Source organism: Cygnus olor, chromosome 2 (genome assembly GCF_009769625.2).
Source record: "Cygnus olor isolate bCygOlo1 chromosome 2, bCygOlo1.pri.v2, whole genome shotgun sequence".
NCBI classification, from domain to species: domain Eukaryota; kingdom Metazoa; phylum Chordata; class Aves; order Anseriformes; family Anatidae; genus Cygnus; species Cygnus olor.
In genome coordinates this window covers 127,722,694-127,740,129 of record NC_049170.1, presented here as the reverse complement: position 1 = coordinate 127,740,129, position 17,436 = coordinate 127,722,694, and the positions used below count along the sequence as shown (strand labels likewise).

Sequence of the window (17,436 nt, the reverse complement as noted above, 5' to 3'; positions counted from 1 at the left end):
TCACTTCCAGGAGAGCAGGGCTCAGCACATGCAATGGTTTCTTGGGAAGACAAACGCCATCACTCTGAACATCCCTGCCTTCCTCCTTCTACCCCAGCTTTTATTGCTGAGCACAACACCACATGGTGTGGGACATCCCTTTGGCCAAGTTGGGTCAGTTGTCCTTGCTGTGTCCCCTCCCTGCTCCCTGTGCACCCCCAGCATCCTCACTGGCAAGGCAGCACGAGAAGCTGAAAAGTCCTTGGCTCTGTGTAAGTACTGCTCTGCAACAACTAAAACACCAGTGTGTTATCACCATTTTCATTAAAAATCCAAAACACAGCATTGTGTGAGCCTATATGGAGAAAATTAGTTCTATCCCAGCCAAAATCTCAACAGCACCCACCCCTTACTTCATACCATTTACGACACGCTCAGGTCCCATACATCCTCATTAATCACCACCCTTTAATTAATACACAGATATCATTCCCTTGGTCTAAGGATCACCTCTTTGAAATGTTCATAAAATGTTCATAAAACGTCCACTGAGTTCTTTTAGTCCATGACTAAAAGAACTCATCTGTTATGGTGGTCATTCAGGACAGGAAAGGTGGTGTGTTGCATGGAGTTATTGGATGCCAAAGCCAGCTCAGGTCGGGTCACTGCTGCACTTGCTATCTGTCTTGCAAGGCTCATCCTCCATTGGTTTGAGTGGTTCGTGCTATAGGAATTTCCTATAACATGCAATTCAGATCGTGGGTTACAACAGTTTAGAGGAATCCATCACAATCTCCACCCCTGGTTCCTTCAGACCAAGCTACAGGGTTTAACATTGCAATGAGCTCCTTTCCTTTCCCATGGTCTGGCTAGCAGCAAAGGGTTGGAGATTGTAATGGGTATGCCTTATCCATTACTTATATCCTGAAATTTCTTCTGAAATTCTAACTATCATTCAATTCATAAGCAGTGGTACAAAACGGGATGAAGGCAACACATACTCATAACACAGTATCATGCCAAAGTAGTTGTTTTTTTTAAAGAATAGAGGAAATTGCACAGGATAAAATATATGTTGACTTTTGTTAGTTATTTGTTAAGTACCACATAACATTCAGACAGAGATAAGTACAATTCAGTGAAACTACTATAGATTGCATTGACTTGTTCAAGCTGTCAGAGAAAAACAAAGCATATGTGGGGTCGTTAATAAAGACTAAAAGTATCATCCACAAAATAAAGAAGAAACCATTTCCTCAAATTCTGTGCAGGACTTGATTGTTTCAGCTGTCAGTGTCATTGGAGAGTTTAGGAACTGAAATAAAGGTATGATTCTCCACCACAGATTTTTATTAGACTAAAACTAGTGTAAAGAGATGTCAGATCTCTACTGCAAACGGAAGTTATAGCTGCTGTCCGAATACCTGATTAATTACTCTGTTACATGACTCTACAGTTTATAAAGAACTCTTAGAAAATCCTGTCTCTGATGTAAGATTAAGATAAGGTGATAATCTTACACTAGAGTAAAAGGATATCAGCTGAGTCAGTTGGCCATACAAATGCATTTTTACTCATGGAAATCTGGACTAACTTCACTGAATTTTGCAAAGTTACACTTGCGTAACCAAGAGCCACTAGCTGCCTACCTATGAGTCAGAGGGCATGTCACAAAAAAGGAAAGCAGTCTGTTATTTTTATCAGTCACTGGCACCATAAACCATGAACTTCAACTGATACCACCGATTGGCTTAAAATTGCATTTTAATGATAGAAATGAATAGTCAATGTTGAGAATTCTCTCTGCCAAAGTTAACGATGGATTTGTCTGTTTGCTTTTTACCTACAAGTTATGACATTGTGATGGGTGTTCATTGAAGAACTCATTTTCAGCTTTTTCCAATTCAAATGCTTCTTAAAGGTTGGTTCTCAAAATGGTTCTCAAGGTATCTGTCTCAAGGATCTCTCGGAGGATGTCTCTATGTACCAGGTCTCAGGTTTATACTGTTCCTGTTCCTTTTGTCTGTACTTGCATACTGTCTGGAGGCCCTGATGAGGACAAAAACAATTGCTTGAAATAGTTTTCAGTATTTGTTGAAATGGCTTTCAATAGATCTTGACCTCATGCAAGTGTGAAGAGCATTCAAATAAAGACAGCAAGTGGGAGATTCAAAACAAACTAAAGGAGACATTTTTTACATACAACGTATGTTTAATGAAACTCCTTGACACAGGATAGTGAGTGCTAAAAATTTATATATGTTTAAGAAGAGACAAGATAAGAACACTGAAAAGAAATAAACAGGGGATGATTAAACGCACAGAAATCATTTCTATCTCAGGTAGTCCCTACACTACAAACCGTTGTCAGCTGGGAATTTTCTCAGAGCAATTGTCAAGATATTATTCCTCTAAACTTGTCTTCTTTCCTAGGCATTTGCTTCAGGCTTTTGTTCAAGACAAGAGAGTCGTGCAGAATGACCTAATACAGCCTCTCTTCTGTGATGATCCTTGGCTTGTTTTCATATACAGAGTACAAAATGGACTTTAAAACAACAAATGCTGAAACAGATGGTTATGTCATGGCCTGGTTCTTCCCCCTCCCCAGGACTTACCAGTTCTATATATCAAGACAGATACCCTTTAATCCCTGCCTGTTTTCAGTTTCTGGGCTTTTATTTCCTTACAAGGAGTTAAATGGGAGATTAAGGCAGTACATGTAAAGGCCCTGGTTCTGCCTTCATTGTTTCCGCCTTTAAATGTTTGCCAAGATATGGCTTATCTCAGACTTCTTGTTTGCTTTTCTTACAGACCAGTATTTAACTGCACAAATAACCCAACAGTCATGTTAACATAATGTATTCATTAACTATTTTAGCAGTTCCTCATCCATCACTGTGAATATTAGAGCTTGACGTGGACACAGAAGCTATTGTCTTTAAGGACAAGCATCTATTTGGTTTACAGTTCATTCAACTGAATTAGCTTGAAGTGATGATAAGCACAGCTGAGGTTATTTAAATGTGAAGGAATATAATCTGAAACTCCAGATTTATATTTTCTTTACGCTGTGGAGTTGTCTGTAATTGCTATTGTCAAATGTAGTTTTGAAAGAGCACAATGGAAAGCTGCATTTTCTTATTTTTACTTCAAGTGATTTTGCAGCTGCAACACTTTTCAACACCTGCTTTTAAATTTATACATGTTCTGTGAGAGGGCAGACCTTCCTTCCTCAGCAAAGATGGTGCTTCTGGTACAGCAGAACTAGAACTAATCCTCTACAGTGCAGTGGGAGGACCCAGGGACATAGCTCCATATCCCAGGGGCTGATGGTATTCTGGCACTTGGGGATCAGGGTGAGAGGTAAGTCACATACCAAATAGCAGAAAAATATGAGGAGTAAGGGTTAAAAATCACAAGGAATAAAAAACTATTTCTCTAGATTCTCTGGGGAAGCACTGTGTCTTTTCTTACCGTCTTTACTCGCCTGTTCCTTCTCATGCATGTTTCCAATCCAGTTCACATCCACAAGCTGAATGCATCATACAGCTTGGCAATTCTTTGGTTGGTGGATAAATTCAAAGCATTGCTTGTATACCAGTCTGTAGATTTAATAATTTAGCTGTAGAAAAAAAAGGAGCACTGTTTGTTTTTTTTACCATTTAGAATAGAAGAAGGTTCGTTCCTGAACAGAGGAGAATGAGTTCAGAATGAGTTCTGCTGTAAATGTCTGAGGTCAAGTCAAAGAGTTCAGTCCTTGCTACTGTCATGCCAGAACCTTTTATAAACTCTGAATTCACACCAATATATAGATGACTACTCTCGGTTGTACTTTCTTAACTGGATTTTTTCATGTAAAAACAAATACTCCTCTTTCCAGTCTCATAGGAGAGCACTGGGTACAGGCTGCAAACACTCTCGGGTAACTTTCATGTTTAATTTACAATTGCAACACCCAACCTCACCCTGACATTTATAATCTTCTCAAGAAGTAATAGATCATAATAACTGTTTTTATATCCACCAGAATTTTAGAAGTCAAATTTTCACTGTGTGTGGTACATAAATGGACATAAGGTATAAACCATTTAATAAAAATGTTTACATTTTAAACTCCCAAAGGCTTCCCTGATGGTCCACGTTTACAATAGATTAGATTTATCATATAGCTACTTTATGAGGGCTCTGAAGTTACAGGACTGAGACTGAATCCATTTGGCTTGTTTCACTTTTGGACTTTCCCTTCTACTTAGCTGTCAAACAGCAGAAGTAGTATGACCCAGAGTTTTCTTGGTCAATGAAAAATAACTTTTAGTATGCTCTTTCAACAGCATTTCCATTGACAAAACATTAGTGGTCTTCCAGGATAACTATAAATAACATGTTTTTTTGGAGGGAACGGGAGTGGGTGGGGGTTAAATGGCAGGATCATCCTGTACCTTTGGAGAAGTTATTTCCCAGTACAACTCTAAGTCAATAATGCAACTGTTGGAAAGTTTTTGATGCACTACTCACCAATTTTGCCATATGGTCTGTACCACCAAAATGCCTTCAGGCTTGTTTTGGAAGGTCCAAAGCAAAACATTTCTCACAAGCAAAAGAAGATTTGGGTGTTGTCAGGAAAGTTTTCATGGACAGTGAAAAGCACCAGCAGCTTACTGAAATGCAGAGAAAAAAAGAACAACATGCAGTAATAAAACACAGAATGACAGAATGTTAGGGATTGGAAGAGACCTTGAAAGATCACCTAGTCCAATCCCCCTGCCGGAGCAGGAACACCTAGATCACATCACACAGGATCGCATCCAGGTGGGTTTTGAATGTCTCCAGAGGAGACTCCACAATCCCCCTGGGCAGCCTGGTCCAGTGTTCTGTCACCTTCGCCGTAAAAAAAAAGTTTTGTCTCATATTTAAGCGGAACCTCCTGTGTTCCAGCTTGCACCCATTGCCCCTTGTCCTATCATTGGATGTCACTGAGAAGAGCCTGGCTACATCCTCCTGACACGCACCCTTTACATATTTACATAGTGTATAATGGACATAAAGGCAACAATTGGCTCATGAGATTTAGCATTATATATATAATACTTAATATTTAGTAATTATATATATGTTTAGTTACATTTCAATAAAATGAAATATTATTTTTCCTCTTGAAGAGAAAGATTACATGTATGGTTACAGTTCTGAAAAGCAAAAAGGAAGTAAAATTAAGACACTTTGCAAAGTGCAATATCCAAATGAATTTCAAAGATGATTTTCATCTTTCTACAGTTAAATATATCTTAATTTTTTCTAAAACAATGAAAATATAAAATTTCCACATGCTCTATAGATTAAAATTTTTACCTACAACTGATTTTAGAGTACAATCTGATTCAATGACAGATATTCCAAAACATTAATATATCAAAGAAGATATTTATATTTACTTTGTGATGTTGTACAGTTAATGTGGTTTATTTATAAATTTTATTAATCCTTATGTTTTATTTAATAAATTGTATAAAAATAACATAACACTGTTTTTATCTTATACATAATACATATTGGTTATTAGGTTTATTATATACTTTGTTAAATTCACTATCATCACTACAATCAAATTCATATTATTTATGAAACAAAAGTAATAGTAAAGTTATTATTAAAGGTAAAGAAAGAAATGGAGCTTGAGGAGGGGGAGGAAGACAAGGGAGCAACCAAGGAGAATGAAGAAAATCTGAGTAGCAAAGAAAAAAAGAAAAAATTGCATGGGAAACACGAGGACAGGTGTACAGGAAAGAAACAGAGAGAATGAGAGAATTAAATTCCATGAGATGGAGAGTGTCATTCGGTATCCACTGAACTCAGCTGAATTTGGAAGCTGTTCATCACCTAACAGGAGTATCCAGCATTTTCAAGAAAATAAATGCCAAATAAATGGAAAGCATAACTAGACATAGACTTGGAGGGACTGAGTCACAGAGATCAAATAATAAGGAAGCAAATAATGTATAGCAGGAAAGAAATAAGAAAGGTTGAAAGGTCTTCAACAGGTTGAAGAGATAAGGGGGCAAATGATAGCTTGAAAAATGATAACCAGAAATCACCAGAAATCAATAATTTTTCAGAGAATGTTATTTTAGAGAGGGAGGTGGGAAAAAGAAATGGAGGGAGGGAGGGAATTTCATGGTAAAAAGTGAAAAAAATGGGAATGTAGGGAGAGAAACCACACAAGATAGGAGAGATATCCAGTGTGAAGCAAAGTGCTGGTGAAGAAAAGAAGGAAATGTATAAAGATGGGTGGAGGCCTGGAGAAAATTCCAGTTGTCAGAGCTGCAAAAGAAGAGAATGAGAATGGAAATTTGAAGAGTTAGCACAATAAAGAATAAAATTAGAGACACAAGCATGAAAGAGATCAGTGCAAACATTCATTTATTTCAGAAATGAAGCTATGCTGTGCATATTTGTCTGTCTGAAAATATTTTTAGGGAAAAGCATTTTTCCTTTGTACAAGCAAAGGAGAAACAGTACAGCAAAAGAAATGGAGCAGCACTGCCTAATGTCTAATACACTTAACATTGATATTTTTCTGATCACCAACTCCTTGCCAGCCAGCTCTGTTCTAGTGAGTCTGACCTATAAATTTTTTCAATGCAGTAAACTCAATCATGACCAAAGCTCACAGGCATGGGCACCAACCTTTCATGCTTTTGATTGCTTGCTTGAATGGCTGCATTGGCCTAAGTAGTACTGTCCATTGAATTGAGCAACTTAACCTTTTGAACTGTGGCTAGTTCCACTGTCCCTTGTCAGGACACAAAACAGAGGGGCAACAGAGACTGGGATGACGAAAAGAAGGAGCAGAAAACCGATGCTTCTCCATCCCTCGTCCACATGAAGGCCATAAAAGCTTCTGCTTCTCTCACTATGCGACATAAATGCTCACAGATGAAAAATGAAATGGAGGAAGCAGAAAGAAGGTTGACATTGAAAAACAGAGGAGATCCTTTATGATATTACGGAAGAGGAACAGAAATGGCAGCGAGATCTTGGGTGGTGATCCTCTACTGGTGTGTCATGAGAACGGCAGTGCTGCCAGCTGGGTGGCCCACAGGTGGCCCATGGCTGCAGTCCATCAGGTATGCACATACCTCTCACTCCCACCCCGCCATCATGGCTGCCAGTTTCATTAATGCACCTGCTGAGGGCCCGCTGGGCTCCTCCGACTGCCCAAGGCCTTGGCGCAGGCCAGGTCCTCTGGCCGGTCAGAGCCTGTTCGAACTGGCCATGAAAAGAACTGGCAGTTCTCTACTGTGAGGGTACCCAAGCACAGGCACACATTGCTCAGAGAGGTTGTGGTCTCCCTCCTTGGAGATATTCAAAAGCTGTCTGGACATGGTCCTGGGCCACTGGCTCAAGGTGGCTCTGCTTGAGTGGAGGGGTTGGACCAGATGGCCTCCAGGGGTCCCTACCAACCTGTGGTTCTGTGTAGGCAATGACCTATCCCTTCCTTCTAGGAGGTGGTGGTCTTTGATGTCCAAGACCCTCTGTACCCATGAGGGATGAAGCAAAGGCTTGTGAGGTGGGGAGGACTCACAAGCCAGTGCTCCCAGTACTCCCACGGTTGCTCTGTTTTTGAACAGGTTCCCCATAGCCCTTGTTCAGTCTCCTGAGCAGCTGGGGCAGGTTCAGTGGTCATAGCTGAACTCCAGTGACCTCAGAAGAGGACAGGAAGGGATGGGAGGCAGCTGAACTTACTTTTGCAGATGACAGCACTTGGGACTTTAGGAGGGGGGAAGTCAAGTAACTGTGCCTTGAGTGGAGCAGATGACACGGTTGGCCAAGTAAATGTTAAGTACCTAGTCAGCCTGTTCTTTTCTCTGCATGAAAAATGAGACGAGTGTTGCTATGAGGACTTGTTAATGTTTTTTAATAATCTGGAAAATAGAAACTTAGTAATTAATTACATATTATTAGTATGTATTCTCAAACTAGGATGGAAACTCTTCTGTCATAGATGATTCATGATAATATGAAGCTGCCAGTGTCACCTATGATGTCAATTTCTTGGCAAGAGGGAAGCTTTCTAAAGTAGACTCTGAAATGACAATTTTTATCTTGATCATTCATCACAGTTTTCTTCATGGTCAAGAATGCCTTTCTCTGAATGATCATATTGTTGAGATAATTAAAACAATATAAAATAAATGGGATGAATAAATGTGTTTTTCTTACAAAACTCAGCATTGAACAAGGAGTATTCTTTTGTGACTAGATTTCTGCATGCAGCAAGGGTGTTTATAGCAATACAGATGGCTTGTGATTCAACCTTAATTTAAGTTTCTGGCTAGATCATGCTTTGTATCAACTGAAATTATAGTTTTAATACCAGTTCTGTATTTAATTCCAAAACTGTTGGAGTTGTGTATTTGTTTACATATTTTGATCCAAGATAAAATCTAAATGGCAGTAAATAAACAGCATCATGAAATCACTATTTATTTATCAGTACTAACAGAATTCATTTGGAGTGAACTAATTTTCCAAAAGGGAGTTTAAAGGTCTTGTGGGTTGTTTTTTTTTTGTTTTTTTTTTTATTATTATTAATATTGTATTTATTTTCAAGCATTTAAACTTTATTAGCATGTTGCTGAAAATGCTGGATTTGTGATGAATACTGTTCTCACTTGTGCCTTTCTGTGTAATAGGCTTTAAGTTAGTAAATACACTTCAGAAGTTATGGGCTCCAAGTACAGATATTTCCTTATAATCTTACCTTTTGGGAAAAGCACCCTGTGGAAACTTTCTCCTGTAAAATATGGTAGTTTAATAGTTTTACTACTTTGCTCTGCTATTTTTATAGACTGATTATTGTACGTAGATACATTATGAAAGTATATACCAGGAAGAAAGAAAATTTGCTTAAGCTGTAACAACATTACTAGTACAAGAACAATGGGGTATGACTAAACTATGAAAGCTGGAAATAAGCTTAGGTTACAAACTTTAATCATTGAAGAAGTGAGATTCTGCAGTAGATGCTTTGCAATAGATAGGGGGGCCAGAAGCCAAACTTATTTTAAGACACAACCTGACAGAAAAGTTTCACACACCGAAGAGGTGTCATGGGACGAGGAGGCATGATTTTGGCGTTTTCCATGGTAGTTTACAATTTAAAGCCTCATGCTGTGAAAAGGGACAGAACTATTTTAAGTATGAACAAGTAGGCTCTACCTTCCAGCCCTTTGATCTTTGACCTCTGCACCCAAATGAGGAGATGGCCTCAAAAATTGATAGTTTAAAAGCACTGGTTCAAAGACTTGTAAAAAAAAAAAAAAAAAACAGGGGAAAATAGAGGCGTTTCAGGGCAGACATGAAATGCAAACTAAGGAAGAGAAGAAGCAACAAAAAGTACTTGACAAAATGGTGCCTTTTTGTTTGTGATAAACCTGCTCTTAATTCTCTCCACTTAGCACTTTGTTTCAGATGAAGAAAGGAAATAGACTTGCTGAAATTCATGTAATAATGATAAGCAGGGGAAGCAATGCCCTGAAACTGAGCTCTCTTTTTAGACCTCCAAATCCAGAATATTAAAATTATTAGGCTTTTTGCAAATCAGCTGTGGCACAAAGCTTAGGGGATACTCCTCAAATATCTCTAAAAGCAGCATAGTGGGACAAATTTAGGCAAGTTCTTAGTATGTGCTTTTTTATTCCTGAAAGTGAAGTAAACAGCTAATAGGATGTTCCCCTCACTTGTTTATAACCAACCACCAGACTGAGCATACATTAGCAATTTCAGTAAGACTAAACAGTAACAATGAAGGTTCGTGTTTCTTAGGAAAGAAAGGGAAGGAAAACACAAAGATGTGAATTTAAGGAAGCACATTTCAGTACCTTTATAGTGTACGTTATACTTTACCTAGAATTTAATGTAGGAACAAGAGGAGTTCAGGAGAGATGATGATTTCTTAAGCAATCTGTTATATCAACTATTACAATGAGGAAGAAAGAAAATGTACCAAGATGTTTTTAGGCAGATTTGAAGTTCTCTATTATCCTCAAAACACACGGCACCATTCAAATTAGGCTAAATTATGACCAGTGTTAATCAATAACCTAAGAATATAGGCCCAATTCATAGAATAAAATATCTCTTCCTCTAGTTAACTATGTCAAAAGTTATCAGAACTGAACTTTAAAAAATTTTTAAAAACTTTAAAAAAGTTATCAGAACTGTTAGCTGAAATACAAAGCAGAAGTATATATTAATTTGTCATTGTTTGTTGGGCTACTTCTGTTACAGGCCTGGAAAAGTTTTTCAGAAATCATACCTCATCTTCCTTACACACACTGTATCAGTCAGACTTCAGAGACCAAAGGGAAAAAATAATCTATCATGTACAAAAACTCTGTTTTAAACACAGCAGCAAGGTTCACAGTCAAACAGAGGTACTACCATTTGGAAAATTATCTAGTGTTTTCTTAAAGCTACTTGAACAGACAGTGTGGAGTCATTGCCACTTGAGAAAATTATGCAAATGCCTTACCCAAACACTCCTGACCATAAACCATGTACTTGTACTGAGCTCCTTTTGGTAAAGCACAATGGATACACTTCATCAGCAAATCTTCAAGTGTAGTCATGTAAACCCCATAAACATTTGGCATGGCTAGGCTAGAAAGGAAAATTCCACATGCACTCACCTGAAATCTGTCTCCCATATAGTACAGTTAAGAATAAGACAGTTGCTAAAATAATATATGTAGGTGTTTAATGGACTTTTCTGCAGCTTAAGGAATGAAGAAATACATGTTCCCAAACAGCTAATTAGCTCCATTTTTAAATCTGTCCCATGTTCAATATTTCATTGCAAGCAGAGAAGTGAAAAAGCTTAATATAAAAACTACACAAATAAGCACTTGCACTTCTGCTGAACTTTCCAGCTGGTGACGTTGGGGAAGCTCTGGAACAGTGGGAGCCACATTGAACAACCACTGGTTATTATTTTGAACACTTTTTCAGAAGTCACATTGAACCTAGTCAGGCCACTTCCAGAGTAAGTTCAGTGAATGAGAAATTTACAATTGGTAGCCAGTGAATTAACTGGTCTGATCTAAGTTTTAGATAGTCTGAATATGAGACTCAAATAATAAAACTCAGAAAATGTTAGTGCAACTATAGAAGAAAAAAAAAAGTTTCCACAAGCTTTTGTAAAATTAAACTTTTGCTTTTGGATAAATTACCAATCTATCAGACTGATCACTGTCACACCATGCTCTATCAGACATGCCCATTATATGCAAGTGGTTTAAGGAATTTTATTATGTGAAAATAACCTGTTTCTAAACCTTACCTTTGTACATTACTCCCACATGAATTGCATTATATATGGACATCATATATTATATACGGACATTATATATTACATATGGACATTAACTGTGGGCCTGACCTCAGAGGTCCTAACTGCCCACAGTCTTACTGAGTTAGGTGAGAGCTTTAAATTCCCAGTAGCCTTGATAATTAGACTGATACATTCTCATATGCAGTCACGCAAAGAGCATTGTGTTATAGATGAAGTATTCACAATATTAAATGGATCTCTGTTATTTAAGGTCTGGAGAATTGGCATTGTCCTTTGCAGATTACTGCAAGAAACTTTGTTATATTTATCTGTGATGGAATTTGAGTGTTGAAGAAACGTAAAGTTAGAAATATGCATGTATTTTCCTCATGGAAAGCTAGGAAATACCAAAAGTATCTGTCATATCAATTACAGCTAATGCCAAGCAGCTATTATTACCAAGAACTTTGCATTAGAGCATATAAAACTTGATAAATTCCCTACTTTCTTAAGCTCAGCAAGCAATTACTTTAAATTAAACCATTTTGCTAGCCAGAATCAGTCTGTGCAACTCCAATATCCTTACACAAAGCACCGTAAATACAAATGGCAGCAGTGATATAACAGGCAACATTAAAATAGGCCATTATCTCATGAAAAAAAATAATATATGTATATATATAGAGAGAAAAAAGTCTGCATAAGGTTTTGCCCTTTATTCTTTTTTTGAAAAGGTTTGAAAGGGACACCACCACCCCTCCAATTTTCCTATTCCCATAGTCAAAGCTAGGACTCTACCAGCTCTGGTAAAACTGTTAAAATAAGGAAGCATTCTGTTTCTGTTTTTTCTCATTTATGACACAAGTATTTAACTCAATCCTACTGTATTCTTACAGTATTAGTGTTAATGAATATGTCTCATTTAGTTTTGTTAAGCACCTTTAGACTGCCAAATGGCCAGTACTGTTGAAGTACACCATATAATTGTGACACAGTAACATTAGACAATGTCAGCCTCCTATTCCAAAATTCAATTCTGTGGTTACATGTCAACAGGACACAACATTACAAAAAGTGCCCACAGCCAGCAGGAGCCTGGGGAACTGCAGGTTACAGGGCAAACAGCCCAGATTAGAACCACTCCTGCGCAAACAAACACAAGATGAAGGACTGCAGTGTAGCAGGACAAAACCACTTTTGAGGCAAGGTCCTGCGGAGAGATTAATTATAATACATACAAAAACATAACATTTATTAATACCTAATAAATCGTTAATGGCCGTAAGCAGGGAAGTTACTTACTGCTGTCCTGGATTCATGTTCTAAACTGTGGCTGAAATACAGAGTATCTCCTTAAACAGAATCATTATTGAATGGGTCAATGAACCATGTAAAAATAATACTTGTTTCCTAGCATAAAGAATGCCCAACAAAATGTTGTTTAGTTATGCTCTCACACACAATAAGCAAAGTCTCTTCTCTATCTGCTCATCACAAGACTACATCCTGTGATTGTATCCCCTCCACAACACAGTATTACATGCACTGCAGCATAGCTTTCTATCATCAGCTGTGGATTTATTCTTTATTCAAAAACAAATACAATGAGATTGTCTTTGACAATGAGAACTGATTACCTTAGGGTAATCAGTATGCTAATACAACTTAGCTTTTTGCAGGTCCTGTTTCAGAGTCTCCATAAATGTTTTCCTGGTTCATTTTCTCTCCCATAACATGATGGTGCTGAAGCATCAGTAGGAAGCATTAAGCCAAAGCCTGCATTTCAGATCTAATTCTTGCTGAGGCAAGAATTCTGCCTCTTCCTTACAGTCCTTGCTCCACAGAAAGCCCTCTTGGTGTTTCCTTTATGCAACATAATCTGTATGAACCAAAACACCTTTTGCAGTTTGGAAGACCAAGAAAAGTTTTTCAGTCTTTCTTCAAGGCAGTTGGTCTGAGGAGAAAAGGTATCTCCAGTCTTTAAATAATAATACCTGCCTCTTTACTTCAAGATGTATGAAAGAAATTTCATGGCTGATCTGACTGGTACCTTGACTTTATTGCCCCTGCTCTGAAGAGGCTGTCTTTGGGCTGTCTTGTGAATGTCAAGCACAAATAACTTAGCCTTGTCTCCTTTTTTTCCTTCCGTGTCTTTAAGAACAAGATATGAATATGCTTGAACATGTTGGGCACCTAGCTGTCGAAACACTTTGAGGGATTTCTGAGTTTAAGCATTGCCACTCGTGTTGGGTTAGAAGCTTGGTTTGCTTCTCCTCCTGTATTTCACACAAGGCTTGAACAAGGCTTCACACAAGGCAATGAATTTCATACAGTTACGGATGGACTTCCACCTCCATGTGCTGCTACAGATGGACAACTGCAGTCTCAGCTGATGTTGCCGGTGCTGCTGTTCTGCCAGCCATTTAGGGAAGATTTTCATCTTTCCCTTTGTGCACAAGAATCCTGAGAATTTCTTATAACACAAAAGAATGGGCAGAACATATATCCAGTATATCCAGTATTAAGAAAATTAACTAAGCACAGTTATCTTTTAACTTTTATATACATACATATATATATATATATGAGAAATCTGTTGTCTTCTTGTTTGCTTAAGTTTCCTTATATCACAGTCACAATTTACACAACAATAGAAAAATTAAATCAGCTATAGCTTTTTGGTTCTCTTTCAAGTCCAAAGAATAAAAAAAATTATGATGCTGTTCTGAAGTCAGTCCTAAACATACATTCTTGGACTTGTTTTAAAAAGCTTCTTTATTCCAAAAATAACTCCATATTCCAAAATTGTTGATTCAGTATGTGCTGCCCATCTTAAAAGCTTAAACAGCTTTTAAAAACTTAAGCTCTGCATGTATTCTTTGTTTCTGAAAGGTATTGTGAAGCTTTCATCGTCTCTGTAACAGGTTGATTAAAACAAAACTTTTCAAGGCAAAGACCTAAAACATGACTCATGGCATAATGACTTTAAAATCAAATTCAGATCTGATGTAAGTAGATGCATCACTAATTTTTTTGTAATAATGACTCATACCAGCTCTGACTGTGGCTCTATTAGAAACTACAATCTTGATACCTCCATTACTGCAACATTGGCCAATTTTGTTTCCTCCTTAAGTTTTAATGGCTTCTGCCTCTGTGTTTTAGAGCAGTCTAAGAGTTATCACAATGGAAGGGTCCACAACTCATTAATGCACCAGATTTGGACAAAGGGCATCTGGCCTCAACTAGCACAGACTGCCTGTGAGTTCTTGTCTCTGGGGCTATTTCTATTAAAGGAGTCAACAAGCTAAGCGATAAATCCTTCTACTGCCTCTGGCTCTGGGGTGCAATCCAGACCTCTAGTTTGGTGTCAGGCTTATGATAAGGTGTCTGAGGAGAGTTATGCAGCCCAAAGCAGATGTACATTTCTGAACAGCAGTCCAATTTAAATATCTGTATTAGGGAGCAGGCTTCACTATGCAGTCAAGAGACGTATTTCTTCACAATCTTTCCCTCCACTGGTTTCAGTTCAAGTGAGAGATAACAAATACATCCCACAAAGTGGCAATCCAGGAACCTTTGTCCACCATAGGACAGCCACCCACAGCTAAGCAAGAGAAGATGATGGTGCTTCTCTGCCGCTAGACACCTACTACAGTTCATTTGTCCCCTAGAACCTGAATTCCTTCCTCTTCACTGTACCCATGTTACGCACCTAAAAATATTATTTCCGTGAAGTCAGCATTTGCTAACTCCATTTTTAAATACAGCTGCCAGAGAAGGCTGTGTGGTAATCCCTGCTCTCCATAGCATAGCTGAATGACTGCAGTCTCAGCCTTCCACTTGTTCAAACCATGCTTAGTCAAAGGAATTGCTTCTGACTCCTCCAACGCCAGACGCATTTTGTGCTCATAAATCAGGCAAAAGAGGGAGCCTGACTCTGCAGCCTACTGCATAGGGCACGTATCTACAAAGGAGGAGCTTTTCTCTCTACTTCTGACACTTACCAACTTCATATTCAGTTGAGGAGATTTCACTTTCTGTGAGGTAAATACCTCAGCAACCAGGTGACAGAAGCAGTGGTCTTCTCACACCTGGTCTAGCCCCATGAATGATGTATTTTCTGTTGCACACAGACATCACCTGCTAAAACACTTGAAGTTAGGTAACGTTTCTGAATAAAGCCCTAAACGAGCAATTTTCAGGATAGCAACTCTTTCTCAACAGACAGAACATTTTGTCCAGTTTAAATGCAGGAGCATTCAGCTTCTGACTTGAATGATCAACTAATGATGCAGATTAAATAACACAGCACCAAATATGTCTGTTCTCAAGCCTCTATATCCAGTGTTAGCAATGGTATCGTATCCTGCTATAAAGCTACCAAAAGACAACAGTTGATGATGTCTTACGTAGAAACAGAGTGAAGGGGAACACATACTCACACAGAACTATTCCAGTAACACCAACAGTCCGACTTGTTCCCTCTCTGCATGATCCCCAGCTCTGCCTGAAAAGCAACTTCCTTTAGAGAAGCTACTTCTTTAGTCATAGATAGGCATGCAAAGAACATCTTTAATCCTTCCCAGGCTGCTGGTGGGGACTGTATCTGCCTTCAGAGGGATTTAGACAGTGTTTACAATCCTATAAGCATCTCAAAAATTGCACAATAAAACAGAGTTTGGACCAAGAAAGGATGATTATCATTTTGTTAATTTGAAAAAAAATCAATTATATTTTCATCATTTTAACTTTAGAACTGGATTTTTTAAATAAATATAGTAATATATGTAACTGTCAATTATCTGTTTTTAGCAGAATAACCAGGAAAGGGATAAAAAGGGATATTATACAGAATATACATAAATAATCTGAATTAGATTAATATGGAATTATTCTGTGTGTGTTAGTTTACACAATACTCATTTATACAATATTTATTTTTTGAACTGTAGTAAAATTAATGCTGATGTAATGCTAAAATGAAAATAGCTAGAATTCAAGTCTGCAAATTCCAACAGATTCTTCCCCCAACATCAAGCTTATCCACAGCTTAACTAGTTAATGGTGCAACATTTTTAACAGCACATGGAATAAAGCACCATGATTGTAATTTAGAAATAAAAACAGAAATCAAAATGCTACTGAAGTACTGTATGAGTGAGTTAATAGTATTGTAGGAACTCTGGCTTCTGGAATTTCCTGAGTTTTGCATGCCTGACTTTCTGACTTGGTATTGCACCAAACCTAAAAATTTCCTTTTAAAGAAAGGAACGAAGAAAAAATATACTTTGTTTGGGATCTTTCTACATGTGTTTGACTTCCTCAACTCATCTTGTAAATGGCCTAAGTGCAGCTGTACACCTCTTTGTCTAACATGAACTAAACAAAGAGACGAATTTATTAAGGCGGCCTCAGTGGAGAATAATCAATCATATGCCTTATTGCAGAGCAGTGTTCTCTAGTTAGCTAGATCCACTACATTTCACCTACTTTGTCTCCTGCCATTTCTAATCATCATGAATTAGACAAGGCATACCGGTCTGCTCTTTAAATTCTAGTAGCTCCTTGCTCTGAAAATTAAGACTTAAGTCAACTAATAAATGCCTTTAAAAATATGATATGCAACAGTGGATATATGACTGTGAATCTGGACAAGGTATTTATAATCTTCCTACTTAATGTCCCATCCAGTCATTTCTTGTCTGTTTTGACAGAAGCTCTTCTCAGCAAGGGCTCTGTGTATGCTTCTGATTAATGCTAATATCAAGGCCACTTCAGAGTTGGTCCAGAGAACATACCTGTCATAATCTCCTGAAACGCAAGCCCTATCAGCAGTCTGATCCTAGCAGCTCTGTTGACTTTCTGAACACTGAAAGAAAGCACATGCAGGCCACAAGTAAGTACTGTTATTTATTCCTGTGCTTAACAAGAAAGATGATCCAATGCAGATTACTACAGTGCAAAACAAAAACTTACGGCCAGACGCCCACTAGCTGGGGCACACTGGTTGGTCTCATTAACAACATCGATGTAGACACAGCTTATGCATTTGTCACAATACCTTACAGAATGGAGCCCCCAGCTTCTGCACCTCAGCAATATAAGCCAAGAATCAGGGTCAC

At 38.0% G+C, this 17,436-nt stretch overlaps 1 long non-coding RNA gene across 1 annotated transcript; it reads right to left on the bottom strand.

Moving 5' to 3' along the window:
* Positions 1–430: 430 nt before the first annotated feature.
* LOC121064469 lies at positions 431–8,173 on the bottom strand. The gene is made up of 4 exons (XR_005816513.1): positions 7,723–8,173; positions 4,495–4,637; positions 3,454–3,601; positions 431–2,028 (listed from the first exon to the last, which is right to left on the bottom strand). It is a non-coding gene; the product is annotated as an uncharacterized LOC121064469 (long non-coding RNA).
* Positions 8,174–17,436: the final 9,263 nt, after the last annotated feature.